This window comes from Balaenoptera acutorostrata, chromosome 3 (genome assembly GCF_949987535.1).
Source record: "Balaenoptera acutorostrata chromosome 3, mBalAcu1.1, whole genome shotgun sequence".
Lineage (NCBI taxonomy): Eukaryota > Metazoa > Chordata > Mammalia > Artiodactyla > Balaenopteridae > Balaenoptera > Balaenoptera acutorostrata.
In genome coordinates this window covers 53,996,575-54,012,767 of record NC_080066.1, presented here as the reverse complement: position 1 = coordinate 54,012,767, position 16,193 = coordinate 53,996,575, and the positions used below count along the sequence as shown (strand labels likewise).

Sequence of the window (16,193 nt, the reverse complement as noted above, 5' to 3'; positions counted from 1 at the left end):
CAAAAAAAAAATCCGACATTTTCCCCCTGATGACTAAGGCATACCTTTCCCTTTCATGTAGAATTTCTTCCTGTGTATGTTTTAAACTAATTCTATTCAGACAACCATGATTCCTAAGTGATATTTGAGGCAAAACAGCTGATTCAAAACTCAAAAATAATGTTTTAACTGGGATTGGGGAAAGGGTGACCAGATTGTCTTATATCTTTAAATCGAGACTATGTTGACTTTATGTCCATAAGCCTAAGGTTCTCATCCCTGACCAGATTTATATAAACCAATTTCCTAAGAGAGTTCTACAACTTAACATATACAAAATAAACAGCAGGTATTATAATTCACAAATAAAAGAAGTTAGTGTGAAATGTCCTTCAGTTTTCATTTCTAGCTTCTCCCTTTCCTTTAAACAGTGTCTTAAACTTTCTCTTTAAATATATTGAACTATATCCATAAATCTGATCTTATTAAGTGATCATTATATACATGCTATAACACATGTAACTAGATATAAAGAGATGTTTTAATTATTAATATCTTTAAATATATTTTTGTTTTATGGCTTTTGTTTGGTTTTTGGTAATTTCCACAATAGGAATCTATGGTCCACTATTTTGTAATTAGTTTTTTTCTGACAGGGCTTGGGAAGTAGATTGGTTTCAAGTCGGCCTTTCGGCTGATCTAGTTATTTGTTAATACGAATAATATATTGGCTTTTAAAACTCCATAATATTTTGCATCATGCGACTAGGTTAAGTGTAAGTTTTAATAATTAGTGTAATTATCTTTAAAGAGCAGACTGAATTCTTGATAGAATTCTAAATAGAGAACTACTGTTGCCCCTTGATATCCATGGGATTTCGTTCCAGGACCCCTAAAGCTATCAAAACCCCGGTTGCTCAAGCCTATTACATAAAATGGCATAGTATTTACATTTAACTTACATCCTCCTGTATACTTTAAATCATCTCTAAATTACTTATAATACCTAATACAAAGTAAATGCTAAATAGTTGTAAATAAAATATGAATGCCATGTAAATAGTTGACCCCTGAACAACACAGTTTAAACAGCACCAGGGCTCGAACCCGTGTCCCCTGCATTGGCAGGAGGATTCCGAACCCCTGCCCAACCAGGGAAATTCTAGGACAACTTTTTATGAATAGGAAATGTCTTCTTGAAATTCTTTATTATGAGCAGGAAATGTCTTTTTAAAATTTTTTAGTTATTTATGAATAGGAAATGTCTCCCTGAAATACTTTTTCTCACTCATGGAAAAGCGAGTCATTGCATGAAGTCAATAGAATGTATTGGCATTGATAAAAGGATGTTCTCCATCTGGTACTCTTAGCTAGCTTTCTCCTATTTATGTATACATACACATATATCCCCATATCTCTCCTCTCTTGATCTCCGTCACTCCCACCCTCCCTATCCCACTCCTCTAGGTAGTCACAAAGCACCGAGCTGGTTTCCCTGTGCTATGCTGTTGTTTACCCCTAGCTATTCTTCATTTGGTAGTGTAGATATATCCATGCCAACTTCTCACTTTGTCTCAGCTTACCCTTCCCCCTCCCCGTGTCCTCAAGTCCATTCTCTAGTAGGTCTGTGTCTTTATTCACCTCTTGTCCCTAGGTTCTTCAGAACTTTTTAAATTCCATATATGTGTGTAAGCATATGGTATTTGTTTTTCTTTTTCTGACTTACTTCACTCTCTGTGACAGACTCTAACTCCATCCACCTCACTACAAATAACTCCATTTCGTTTCTTTGTATGGGTGAGTAATATACCATTCTACATGTGTGCCAAATCTTCTTTATCCATTCATCGGTTGATGGGCACTTAGGTTTCTTCCATGTCCGGGCTATTAGAGCTGCAAAAAATATTTTGGTATATAATTCTTTTTGAATTATGGTTTTCTCAGGGTATGTGCCAGGTAGAGGGACTGCTGAGTCATATGGTACTTCTATTGTTAGTTCTTTAAGGAACCTACATACTCCTCCATAGTGGCGGTATCAATTTTTATTCCCAGCAACCGTGCAAGAGGGTTCCCTTTTCTCCACACCCTCTCCAGCATTTATTGTCGTAGATGTTTATATAATGGCCATTCCGAAAAGTGTAGGATGAAATCTCATCGTAGTTTTGATTTGCATTTCTCTAATGATAAATGATATTGAGCATTCTATCATGGGTTTGTTGGCAATCTGTATATCTTCTTTGGAGAAATGTCTATTTAGGTCTTCTGCCCATATTTGGATTGGAATGTTTGTTTTTTTGATTTATTCTGTTTGTCTTTTCACCTTGTTTATGGTTTCCATTGTTGTGCAAAAGCTTTTAAGATTCATTACGTCCCATTTATTTTTGTTTTTATTTCCATTTCTCTAAGACGGGTGTCAAAATCGATCCAACTGTGATTTATGTCATAGAGTGTTCTGCCTATGTTTTCCTCGAAGACTTCGATAGTTTCTGGCCTTACATTTAGGTCTTTATTCCATTTTGAGTTTATTTTTGTGTATGGTGTTAGGGAGTGTTCTAATTTCATACTTTTACATGCACTTGTCCAGTTTTCCAGGCACCACTTATTGAAGAGGCTGTCTTTTCTCCATTGTATATTCTTGCTTCTTTTATCAAAGATAAGGTGACCAATGTGCGTGGGTTTATCTCTGGGCTTTCTTTCCTGTTCCATTGATTTATATTTCTGTTTTTGTGCCAGTACCATACCGTCTTGATTACTGTAACTTTGTACTATAGTGTGAAATCAGTGAGCCTGATTCCTCCAGCTCCATTTGTCGTTCTCAAGATCGTTTTGGCTATTTGGGGACTTTTGTGTTTCCATACAAAATGCGAAATATTTTGTTCTAGTTCTGTGAAAAATGCCAGTGGTAGTTTGATACGGATTGCACTGAATCTGTAGATTGCTTTGGGTAGTAGAGTCATTTTCATAATGTTGATTCTTCCAATCCAAGAACATGGAGTATCTCTCCATCTATTTGCATCATCTTTAATTTCTTTGATCAGTGTCATAATTTTCTGCATAAAGGTCTTTTGCCTCCTTAGGTAGGTATATTCCTAGATATTTTATTCTTTTTGTTGTAATGGTAAATGGGAGTGTTTTTAAATTTCACTTTCAGATTTTTCATCATTAGTATATAGGAATGCCAGAGATTTCTGTGCATTATTTTTGCATCTTGCTACTTTACCAAATTCATTGATTAACTCTAGTTTTCTGGTAGCATCTTTAGCATTCTCTATGTGACACAGTGACAGCTTTACTTCTTTTCCAGTTGGAATTGCTTTTATTTCTTTTTCTTCTCTGTTTGCTGTGGCTAACACTTCCAAAACTATGTTGAATAATAGTGGTGACAGTGGGCAAACTTGTCTTGTTCCTGATCTTAGTGGAAATGGTTTCAGTTTTTCACCATCGAAGACAATGTTGGCTGCGGGTTTGTCATATATGGCCTTTATTATATTGAGGAAAGTTCACTCTATGCCTACTTTCTGCAGGGCTTTTATCAAAAATGGGTGTTGAATTTTGTCGAAAGCTTTCTCTCCAACTATTGAGATGATCCTATGGTTTTTCCTCCTTCCCCTTGTTAGTATGGTGTATGACTTGCGTATATTGAAGAATTCTTGCATTCCTTTGATAAACTCCCCTTGATCATGGTATATGATCCTTTTAATGTGCTGTTGGATTCTGTTTTCTAGTATTTTGTTGAGGAGTTTTGCATCTATGTTCATCAGTGATATTGGCTTGTCAGTTTCTTTCTTTGTGACATCTTTATCAGTTTTTGGTATCAAGGTGGTGGTGGCCATGTAGAATGAGTTTGGGTGTGTCACCCTCTGCTGTATTTTGGAAGAGTTTGAGAAGGATAGGTGTTAGCTCTTCTCTAAATGTTTGATAGAATTCGCCTGTAAAGTAATCTGGTCCTGGGATTTTGTTTGTTAGAAGATATTTAATCAGAGTTTCAATTTCAGGACTGTGATGGTCTACTCATATTTTCTATTTCTTCCTTGTTAAGTCTCAGTAGGTTGTGCATTTCTAAGAATTTGTCCATTTTTTCCACGTTGTCCTTTTTATTGACATATTTGCTTGTAGTAATCGCTCATGAGCCTTTGTATCTCTGCAATGTCAGTTGTTACTTCTCCTTATTCATTTCTAATTCTATTGATTTGTGTCCTCCCTTTTTATCTTGATGATATGGCTAACGGTTTATCAATATTGTTTATCTTCTGGAAGAACAAGCTTTTAGTTTTATTGCTCTTTGCTCTCATTTCCTTCATTTCTTTCTGATCTGATTTGTATGATTTCTTTCCTTCTGCTAACTTTGGGGTTATTTTGTTCTTCTTTCTCTAATTGCTTTAGGTGTAAAGTTAGAATGTTATTTTACATGTTTCTTGTTTCTTAAGTTAGGATTGTATTGCTAAAAACTTCCCTTTAGAACTGCTTTTGCAGCATCCCATAAGTTTTGGGTCGTCTAATTTTCATTCTCATTTGTTTCTAGGTATTTTTTTATTTCCTCTTAGATTTTTTCCTCAGTGTTCTCTTGGTTATTAAGTAGTGTATTGTTTAGCTTCCATGCATTTGTATTTTTTACAGATTTTTCCCTGTAATTTATATTTAGTCTCATAGCGTTGCGGACGGAAAAGATACATTTTTTTTTAATAATTACCTTTTTAAACACCATTATTGGTACATTTATTTTTTCAAATGGATGGAGTTACTGTTTGGTATTGCTTCCTTCCATCCAGAACTTATTGTAGTAATTTTTTCTTACACACACAGAGTATATTTTATTTTTACAAGAGATAAATAGACTGACACCAAGCATTGTACATGGATGATCACAACGAAAGCAACAATGATTGCAATTACCAAACATGAAACACACTCATACTATGTCATAATATTGACATTCAGTCCAGTAATCCTCCACTGTAACAGCTCCTTTACTTTGCAGTGAAAATTGATTTGTATATTCTTTGCCTCTGAGTCCTTGTGGGATTTTTTTTTTAATTCAGACAGAAAGTCACAAAAATTATACTCATCCTCATCAGTTTGCTCAGTCCCATGTAATATTATTTTTTTCATCTTGATCTTTTGTTAGCACTTTTATGAGTTCATCAGTTTTTCATTAGAGTTCTGAAAATTCAGTTCTGCTTATTCATTCAGTTCAGCAGTACAGTCAGTTACCAGAAACCTGTACTTGTCAGAGTCTTTTCCATGAATTTCTTAAAGATGAAACCCTATTATAGGAACATATTTGCAATAACGTCAGAGTACACACAGAACTGTCTGTAAATGACAAAAGACTTAAAAATGACCACAGTTAAAAATTTGATGAAAGTTCATAATAATGCAGTTTACAAGAAAATTAGTTATTTCTGAGATATACATTTTAAGGTAATAACTAGGATTATAACTTATAACATTATACCAGAATATGTAAGATTTTTACAAATTTCATGTAATGTCTGAAACATTTATATTAACATATTTCCATACAAATAACCCAATGAAAGTTTAGTATTAGTTGTTTTGTTTGTTTTTTTATATTGCAGGTTCTTATTAGGCATCAATTTTATACACATCAGTGTATACATGTCAATCCCAATAGCTCAATTCAGCACAAGACCATCGCCACCCCACCGCAGGTTTCCCCCCTTGGTGTCCATATGTCCGTTCTCTACATCTGTGTCTCAACCTCTGCCCTGCAAACTGGCTCATCTGTACCATTTTTCTGGGTTCCACATACATGCGTTAATATACGATATTTGTTTTTCTCTTTCTGACTTACTTCACTCTGTATGACAGTCTCTAGATCCATCCACGTCTCAACAAATGACTCAATTTCATTCCTTTTTATGGCTGAGTAATATTCCATTGCATATATGTACCACATCTTCTTTATCCATTCATTTGTCGATGGGCATTTAGGTTGCTTCCATGACCTGGCTATTGTAAATAGTGCTGCAATGAACATTCGGGTGCATGTGTCTTTTTGAATTACGGTTTTCTCTGGGTATATGCCCAGTAGTGGGATGGCTGGGTCATATGGTAATTCTATTTTTAGTTTTTTAAGGAACCTCCATACTGTTCTCCATAGTGGCTGTATCAATTTACATTCCCACCAACAGTGCAAGAGGGTTCCCTTTTCTCCACACCCTCTCCAGCATTTGTTGTTTGTAGATTTTCTGATGATGCCCATTCTAAGTGGTGTGAGGAGATTAATCCTTTGTCCGTTGATTCGTTTGCAAATATTTTCTCCCATTCTGAGGGTTGTCTTTTTGTCTTGTTTATGGTTTCTTTTGCTGTGCAAAACCTTTGAAGTTTCATTAGGTCCCATTTGTTTATTTTTGTTTTTATTTCCATTACTCTAAGAGGTGGATCAAAAAAGATCTTGCTGTGATTTATGTCAAAGAGTGTTCTTCTTATGCTTTCCTCTAAGAGTTTTATAGTGTCCAGTCAAATTTAGGTCTCGAATCCATTTTTTATTTTTGTGTATGGTGTTAGGGAGTATTCTAATTTCATTCTTTTACATGTAGCTGTCCAGTTTTCCCAGCACCACTTATTGAAGAGACTGTCTTTTCTCCATTGTATATCTTTGCCTCCTTTGTCATAGATTAGTTGACCATAGGTGCATGGGTTAATCTCTGGGCTTTCTATCTTTTTCCATTGATCTATGTTTCTGTTTTTGTGCCAGTACCATATTGTCTTGATTACTGTAGCTTTGTAGTATAGTCTGAAGTCAGGGAGTCTGATTCCTCCAGCTCCGTTTTTTTCCCTCAAGACTGCTTTGGCTATTAGGGGGCTTTTGTGTCTCCATACAAATTTTAAGATGATTTGTTCTAGTTCCGTAAAAAATGCCTTTGGTAATTTGATAGGGATTGCATTGAATCTGTAGATTGCTTTGGGTAGTAGAGTCATTTTCACAATGTTGATTCTTCCAATCCAAGAACATGGTATATCTCTCCATCTGTTGGTATCATCTTTAATTTCTTTCATCAGTGTCTTATAGTTTTCTGCATACAGGTCTGTTGTCTCCTTAGGTAGGTTTATTCCTAGGTATTTTATTCTTTTTGTTGCAATGGTAAATGGGAGTGTTTCCATAATTTCTCTTTCAGATTTTTCATCATTAGTGTATAGGAATGCAAGAGATTTCTGTGCATTCATTTTGTATCCTGCAACTTTACCATATTCATTAATTAGCTCTAGCAGTTTTCTGCTGGCAGTTTTGGGATTCTCTATGTATAATACCATGTCATCCGCCAACAGTGACAGTTTTACTTCTTCTTTTTCCAACTTGTATTCCTTTTATTTCTTTTTCTTCTCTGATTGCTGTGGCTAAGACTTCCAAAACTATGTTGAATAATAGTGGTGAGAGTGGACATCCTTGTCTCGTTCCTGATCTTAGAGGAAATGCTTTCAGTTTTTCACCATTGAGAATGATGTTTGCTGTGGGTTTGTCATATATGGCCTTTATTATGTTGAGGTAGTTTCCCTCTATGCCCACTTTCTGGAGAGTTTTTGTCAGAAATGGGTGTTGAATTTTGGCAAAAGCTTTTTCTGCATTATTGAGATGATCATATGGTTTTTCTTCTTCAACTTGTTAATATGGTGTATCACATTGATTGATTTGCGTATATTGAAGAATCCTTGCATCCCTGGGATAAATCCCACTTGATCATGGTGTATGATCCTTTTAATGTGTTGTTGGATTCTGTTTGCCAGTATTTTGTTGAGGATTTTTGCATCTATATTCATCAGTGATATCGGTCTGTAATTTTCTTTCTTTGTAGTGTCTTTGTCTGGTTTTGGTTTCAGGGTGATGGTGGCCTCATAGAATGAGTTTGGGAGTGTGCCTTCCTCTGCAATGTTTTGGAAGAGTTTGAGAAGGATAGGTGTTAGCTCTTCTCTAAATGTTTGATAGAATTCACCTGTGAAGCCATCTGGTCCTGGACTTCTGTTTGTTGGAAGATTTTTAATCACAGTTTCAATTTCATTACTTGTGATTGGTCTGTTCATATTTTCTGTTTCTTCCTGGTTCAGTCTTGGAAGGTTATACCTTTCTAAGAATTTGTCCATTTCTTCCAGGTTGTCCATTTCATTGGCATAAAGTTGCTTGTAGTAGTCTCTTAGGATGCTTTGTATTTCTGCAGTGTCTTTTGTAACTTCTTTTTCATTTCTAATTTTATTGATTTGAGTCCTCTCCCTCTTTTTCTCGGTAGGACTGGCTAATGGCTTATCAATTTTGTTTCTCTTCTCAAAGAACCAGCTTTAAGTTTTATTAATCTTTGCTATTGTTTTCTTTGTTTCTATTTCATTTATTTCTGCTCTGATCTTTATGATTTCTTTCCTTCTGCTATCTTTGGGTTTTGTTTTTTCTTCTCTCTCTAGTTCCTTTAAGTGTAAGGTTAGATTGTTTACTTGAGATTTTTCTTGTTTCTTTAGGTAGGCTTGTATAGCTATAAACTTCCCACTTAGAACTGCTTTTGCTGCATCCCATAGGTGTTGGGTCATCGTGTTTTCATTGTCATTTGTCTCTAGGTATTTTTTGATTTCTTCTTTGATTTCTTCAGTGATATCTTGGTTATTTAGTAACATATTGTTTAGCCTCCATGTGTTTGTGTTTTTTCCTTTTTTTTCCCTGTAATTCATTTCTAATCTCATAGCGTTGTGGTCAGAAAAGATGCTTGATATGATTTCAGTTTTCTTAAGTTTACTGAGGCTTGATTTGTGACCCAAGATGTGATCTATCCTGGAGAATGTTCCGTGTGCACTTGAGAAGAACGTGTAATCTGCTGTTTTTGGATGGAATGTCCTATAAATATCAAATCTATCTGGTCTATTGTGTCATTTAAAGCTTCTGTTTCCTTATTTATTTTCATTTTGGATGATCTGTCCATTGGTGTAAGTGAGGTGTTAAAGTCCCCCACTATGATTGTGTTACTGTCAATTTCCTCTTTTATGGCTGTTAACAGTTGCCTTATGTATTGAGGTGCTCCTATGTTGGGTGCATATATATTTATAATTGTTATATCTTCTTCTTGGATTGATCCCTTGATCATTATGTAGTGTCCTTCCTTGTCTCTTGTAACATTCTTTACTTTAAAGTCTATTTTATCTGATATGAGTATAGCTACTCCAGCTTTCTTTTGATTTCCTTTTGCATGGAATATCTTTTTCCATCCCCTCACTTTCAGTCTGTATGTGTCCCTAGGTCTAAAGTGGGTCTCTTGTAGACAGCATATATATGGGTCTTGTTTTTGTATCCATTCAGCAAGCCTGTGTCTTTTGGTTGGAGCATTTAATCCATTCACGTTTAAGGTAATTATCGATATGTATGTTCCTATGACCATTTTCTTAATTGTCATGGGTTTGTTTATGTAGGTTCTTGTCTTCTCTTGTTTTTCCCACTTAGAGAAATTCCTTTAGGATTTGTTGTAGAGCTGGTTTGGTGGTGCTGAATTCTCTTAGCTTTTGCTTGTCTGTAAAGCTTTTGATTTCTCCATCAAATCTAAATGAGATCCTTGCTGGGTAGAGTAATCTTGGTTGTAGGTTCTTCCCTTTCATCACTTGAAGTATATCATGCCACTCCCTCTGTCTTGTAGAGTTTCTGCTGAGAAATCAGCTGTTAACCTTATGGGAGTTCCCTTGTATGTTATTTGTCGTTTTTCCCTTGCTGCTTTCAATAATTTTTCTGTGTCTTTAATTTTTGCCACTTTGATTACGTGTCTCAGCGTGTTTCTCCTTGTTTATCCTGTATGGAACTCTCTGCGCTTCCTGGACTTGGGTGGCTATTTCCTTTCCCATGTTAGGGAAGTTTTCGACTATAATCTCTTCAAATATTTTCTCTGGTCCTTTCTCTCTCTCTTCTTCTTCTGGGACCCCTATAATGCGAATGTTGTTGCGTTTAATGTTGTCCCAGAGGTCTCTTAGGCTGTCTTCATTTCTTTTCATTCTTTTTTCTTTAGTCTGTTCCGCAGCAGTGAATTCCACCATTCTGTCTTCCAGGTCACTTATCCGTTCTTCTGCCTCAGTTATTCTGCTATTGATTCCTTCTAGTGTAGTTTTCATTTCAGTTATTGTATTGGTCATCTCTGTTTGTTTGTTCTTTAATTCTTCTAGGTCTTTCTTAATCATTTCTTGCATCTTCTCAATCTTTGCCTCCATTCTTATTCCGAGGTCCTGGATCATCTTCACTATCATTATTCTGAATTCTTTTTCTGGAAGGTTGCCTATCTCCACTTCATTTAGTTGTTTTTCTGGGGTTTTTTCTTGTTCCTTCATCTGATATATAGCCCTCTGCCTTTTCATCTTGTGTATCTTTCTGTAACTGTGGGTTTGGTCCACAGGCTGCAGGATTGTAGTTTTTCTTGCTTCTGCTGTCTGTCCTCTGGTAGTTGAGGCTATCTAAGAGGCTTGATGGGAGGCTCTGGTGGTGGGTAGAGCTGACTGTTGCTGTGGCGGACAGAGCTCCGTAACATTTTAATCCACTTGACTGTTGATGGGTGGGGCTGGGTTCCCTCATTGTTGGTTGTTTTGCCTGAGGCAACCCAACACTGGAGCCTACCTGGGCTCTTTGATGGGGTTAATGGCAGACTCTGGGAGGGCTCATGCCAAGGAGCACTTCCCAGAACCTCCTCTGCCATTGTCCTTGTCCCCATGGTGAAACAGAGCCACCCCCCGCCTCTGCAGGAGACGCCACAACACCAGCAGGTAGGTCTGGTTCAGTCTCCCTCAGGGTCACTGCTCCTTCCCCTGGGTCCCGATGCACACACTACTTTGTGTGTGCCCTCCAATAGTGGGGTCTCTGTTTCCCCCAGTCCTGTCAAAGTCCTGCAATCAATTCCCACTAGGCTTCAAAGTCTGGTTCTCTAGGAATTCCTTCTCCCGTTGCCGGACCCCCAGGTTGGGAAGCCTGACGTGCGGCTCAGAAGCTTCACTCCAGTGGGTGGACTTCTGTGGTATAAGTGTTCGCCAGTCTGTGAGTCACCCACCCAGCAGTTATGGGATTTGATTTTACTCTGATTGCGCCCCTCCTACCGTCTCACTGTGGCTTCTCCTCTGTCCTTGGACGTGGGGTATCCTCCTTGGTGAGTTCCAGTGTCTTCCTGTCGATGATTGTCCAGCAGCCAGTTGTGATTCTGGTGCTCTCGCAAGAGGGAGTGAGAGCACGTCCTTCTACTCCATCTTGGTTAATCCTCTGTAAAATGTTTTTAAAAATGTTCTTTTTTCTATCAAAAAGGAAAAGACAAATCCCAGTTGCCTGCACAGATGAACCGTGCTTCTCCCCAGGAAAACTCAGTCTTTCTCAAACCGACCGAGGAAGACTCAGATCAATGTCCGGGAGCAACTACCTCCTTGCAACTATTCCCAGAAGGCCTCGGGAAACGCAAAACCCTTGCAAGCCTGAGATGGTGGCGGGCGGATCACGGAACTGAGCACAGAGCAGAGCTTGGTGGACTCGGTTTCCGGGCACGGGGTGCGGATTCTCTGCTCTTGGAGGTCATACCGGGCCGGAAGAGATACTTGATACGATTTCAGTTTTCTTAAATTTACCAAGGCTTGATTTGTGACTGAAGATATGATCTCTCCTGGAGGATGTTGCATGAGCACTTGAGAGGAATGTGTTCTGTTGTTTTTTAATGGAAAGTCCTATAATTATCTATTAATTCCACCTTGTTTAATATATCTTAAAGCTTGTGTTTCCTTATTTTTTTTCATTTTTACTGATTTGTCCATTCGTGAAAGTGGGGTGTTGATGTCCCCTCTTATGATTTGTTACTGTTGATTTCCGCTTTTATGGCTGTTAGTATTTGCCTTATTTATTAAGGTGCTCCTATGTTACATACATAAATATTTACAATTTTTATATCTTCTTCTTGGATTGATCCCTTGATCATTATGTAATGGTCTTCTTTTTTCTTGTAAAAGTCTTTGTTTTAAAACCTATTTTTGTGAGAATTTCTTCTCCAGGTGCCTTTTGATTTCCATTTGCATGGAGTATCTTTTCCATCGCCTTTCTTTTTTTTTTTTATCCCCTCTCTTTCATTCTTTAGTATCCCTAGGTCTGAAGTGGGTCCTTTGTTCACAGCATACATATGGGTCTTGTATTTGTATCCATTCAGCCAGTCTATGTTTTTGGTTGGAGCATTTAATCCATTTACATTTAAGGTAATTATCGATATGTATGTTCCTATTCCGATTTTCTTAATTGTCTGGGTTTCTTATAGTATTCTTTTCCTTCATTTGTGTTTCCTGCCTAGAGACGCTCCTTAGCATTTGTGGTAAAGCTCTTTTGGTGGTGCTGAATTCTCTTAGCTTTTGCTTGTCTGTAAAGATTCTTCTCTGGCAAATCTGAATGAGATCCATTCTTGGTAGCGTAATCTTGTTTGTAGGTTTTTCGCTTCCATCACTTTAAATAAGTGCTGCCACTCCCTTCTGGCTTGCAATGTTTATGCTGAAAGATCAGCTGTTAATCTTATGGGGATTCCCTTGTGTGTTATTTGTTGTTTTTCCCTTTCTGCTTCTAATGTTTTTTCTTTTATTACTTTTGATAGTTTGATTAATATGTGTCTTGTGTTTCTCCTTGGATTTATCCTGTAAAGGACTCTCTGTGCTTCCTGGATTTAAGTATTTCCTTTCCCATATTAAGGAATTTTTCAGCTATAATCCCATTAAATATTTTCTCAGTCCCTTTCTTTTTCTTTTCTTCTTCTGGGACCCCTATAATTCGAATGTTGGTGCGTTTAATGTTGTCTCAGAGGTCCCTGAGACTGTCCTCAATTCTTTTTATTCTTTTTTCTTTATTCTGCTCTGTGCTAGTTATTTCCACTGTTTTATCTTCCAGGTGAATTATCCGTTTTTCTGCCTCAGTTATTCTGCTACTGATCGCTTCTAGAGTATTTTAAATTTAATATATTGTGTTATTCATCACTTTTTTCGCATTTTGGTTCTTCTATATCTTTGTTAAACTTTTCTTGTATTTTCTCCATTCTATTTGTCGGATTTTGGATCATCTTTACTCTCATTATTCTGAATTTTTTTTCAGGTAGACTGCCTATTTCCTCCTCATTTGTTACATCTTCTAGGTCTTTGCCTTTCTCCTTCATCTGCTGTGTGTTTCTCTGTTTTCTCATTTTGCTTAACTTACTGTGTTTGTGGTCTCTTTTTCGCTGGCTACAGGTTGGTTGTTCCCGTTGTTTTTGGTGTCTGTCCCAGTAGCTAAGTTTTGTTCCGTGAGTTGTGTAGTCTTCTTGGTGGAGAGAATAGTGACTGTGTTCTGTTTCTTCGTTCTGATTTTGGTTGCTACCACCTGCTTATCTGTGAATGTCAAGCACACACCCAGCAACACAGAGCCTTTGCCAGTAGTATTAGGCCAGGCCCCGATATCATTGTGCTTCCCTTTCTCAGAGACACAATTATTCTAACACATCCTTTCATTAATGTCCCTTGTGATTTTTTTTACATTGTTAGATCCTATAAATTTCAAAGTACTTCCTTGAATGGTATCTTCCAAATTTGTTTTTCATTAGTTTGATATAGGAGTGGATTCCATGGTTTCCAGGCTTCCTGATGTAATATTCCCTTACTCTTTGAGTTCTTAATTTGAGCCAACAATTCATGACAGAAAGTTATTTCTTTCATGAACGATCCATGAGTGCTGTATTCACTGATTTCTTTCACGTTATTTAATAGTCTCTTTATTCTTTCATTGTATCTTGGCTGAGTCACAATTTCTTTCCTTCAGAACTTTGTACACATTGTTCTATTTTCTTTTAGCACTGATTGTTTAGAGAAATTTGAGGCCAATACTTTCCCCTTGAAAATATACACCATATCTGAAAGACGGAAGCTTTACAATTTTCATGGTAATCACTGTGAATTTCTACATGGCTTGACTACTGACTAATATGATAAGCTACACTTTTCTGAGCTATGGCTGGGCTTAGTCTAGCTTTTGGCTATAATTTAAGAAAAAGATATCCGCCCGTTAGGACTTTCTTATCAAATAAACCTGGTTGGTAAAAGTGGTACACTATGCTTCACCATTCCAAGGTAACTAACTCATATTGCTCCAGTTATACTTTTTCATATTTACAGTGGCACATTATCACAGTTCTTAGAATTTTCAGGATTTAATTTTACAAAAAGATGTAAGATGACTCCAGAATATTTAAAACCCAGATTTGATGAAATGGTTGCTAATCACTAGTTGATTTCACACAGAAAATTACCCAGGAGTTTCAGGAAAAAGATATAGTCCACAGAGGAGATTGGCTTCTGAATGCCCATTTTTTCCCATTAAAATCCTCCATTATTGAAACAATAGTTCTAAATCTAGAGTCAAATTCCTGGCTGTAAACAACCCAGTCATTCATGAGAGTTACAGTCATATAGAAAAATATTCAACTCTAATATGATTCAAAAACCAATTCCCTTTGATATATAGCTATTGTTTTAATGGAAATGTTTATTTTCCATATAAGAAGTAATAAGGCTCTGGAAAATATTTGATAAGCTATGAGCATAAACATTAATTTAGCTTGTAACTCTTATTTAAGAAATTAGATACAAACTATGAATTTCTGTCATTCCTAAAAACACCAAAGATGCACATAGTATCTACAACATTAGCATGCTTTAAACACAACTGACGTGCTGACAGCCTTCTTCTGCTAGCATTTGTTCTGAGGGTTTTACGTTTATTAATTTGTTTAATCTTCTCAACAACCAGAAGATATATTTTATATATCTACATCTATATTGATACCTATTGATAAATGCCAGCATTATTCTTGTTTCAGATGAGGAAGATGGGCACAAAAAGATGAACCACCCGAGCTGAAATACAGATAGTACAGTTTCTACAGCTGTGTTCTTAAATATTGTGCTATTCTGCTTCTTTACAAAAGAAGAGTTCCGATAATGGATGAGAAATATGCCAGCAATTCTGATAAGCACAGAGAATAAAACTATTGTATTTGAGTCTACAAAGCATATCAGAAAATTGGCAGGTGTTGAAACTATGACCAGAACAGTGAGCCCACTGAAATTCCTACCTGTGTAATATCTTGCTTTACCTACTAATCCATTTGGTTTAGCCTAAAGCAGAAAGTGGATATTTATTCATTTACTGGCTGGCCTGCTTAGTGATAATGTGCTACATCTAGGACCAGGAAGTATAGAGAGTCCTAAACAGGATCACCCAAAGAGGACCACACCATTGTAATGAAAATGGCGAAAATGAAATCTAGGGAAAATGAAAAGAAATAAAGGAAAAGGAACAAGTTATATAAAAGGGAACTCCCATAAGGGTATTAGCTTACTTTTAAGCAGAAACTCTGCACCAAAAAGGGAGTTGCCTGCTATATTTTAAGTGATGAAAGGGAAAACTTACAACTAACAATACTCCAATCAGTAATGCTTTCATTCAGATTTGATGCGGATATTGAAAATATTACAGAGAACAAGAAGCTACTTGTTCAGAACCACCAAATCAGCTTTATAAGAAATGTTAATGGGCCTTCTATAAGGGAAAAAAAATCACGACTAGAAATATGAAAAATCTCATTGGTAAAGGCAAATATAAAGGTAGTAATTCCTGTGTATCCGCCATAAGTACCTAACGGATACACAAAAGAAAAATGTGTAAAATATAATGTAAAAAAAACAGTAACTGGGGGAGAGAATAAATATCAGGGTTCTTGCAATTCATTCACATTAAGGTTTCAAGAACTTAAAATAATCATGCATATATGATTAGGACCATATATAGACCATAAGGTCCCTCTAGCCCTTCATTTACAGTTATATTAACTGATTAACTTTTCACAGAATTAGTATACACCATATTTCCCAAAACTTGCTTGTTCTAAAAAAATGTCCATGACTTTATAATTAAACATTGCCTAAGGACATGAAGTAAAATCTGATCTAATTAAAAATCACTTATTTCTGTGGTAAAATATGTAATAGAGACATTTTATTTTTGTGATATAAACACTGGATGGTAAGGATATGGATATGAACACAAGTATTTATTTAAATAGAAATATGTTTGTGATTTTCCTTTTAAAAATGGCATAGTGTGGGAGAGTAAAAATATTTTTACTATATAGTCCTCTTTGGAATCAATGGAATGCAAAAACAAAAAAAAAAAGGAAAATCATCAAAAGAAAGAAGTAATGTGA

At 36.3% G+C, this 16,193-nt stretch overlaps 1 protein-coding gene across 1 annotated transcript in view; it reads left to right on the top strand.

Annotated features, from left to right (window-relative positions):
• Positions 1 to 16,193, top strand: part of GABRG3 (gamma-aminobutyric acid type A receptor subunit gamma3) — a 592,092-nt gene that overhangs the window by 561,311 nt on the left and 14,588 nt on the right. The gene's annotated exons all lie outside the window — the stretch shown is intronic.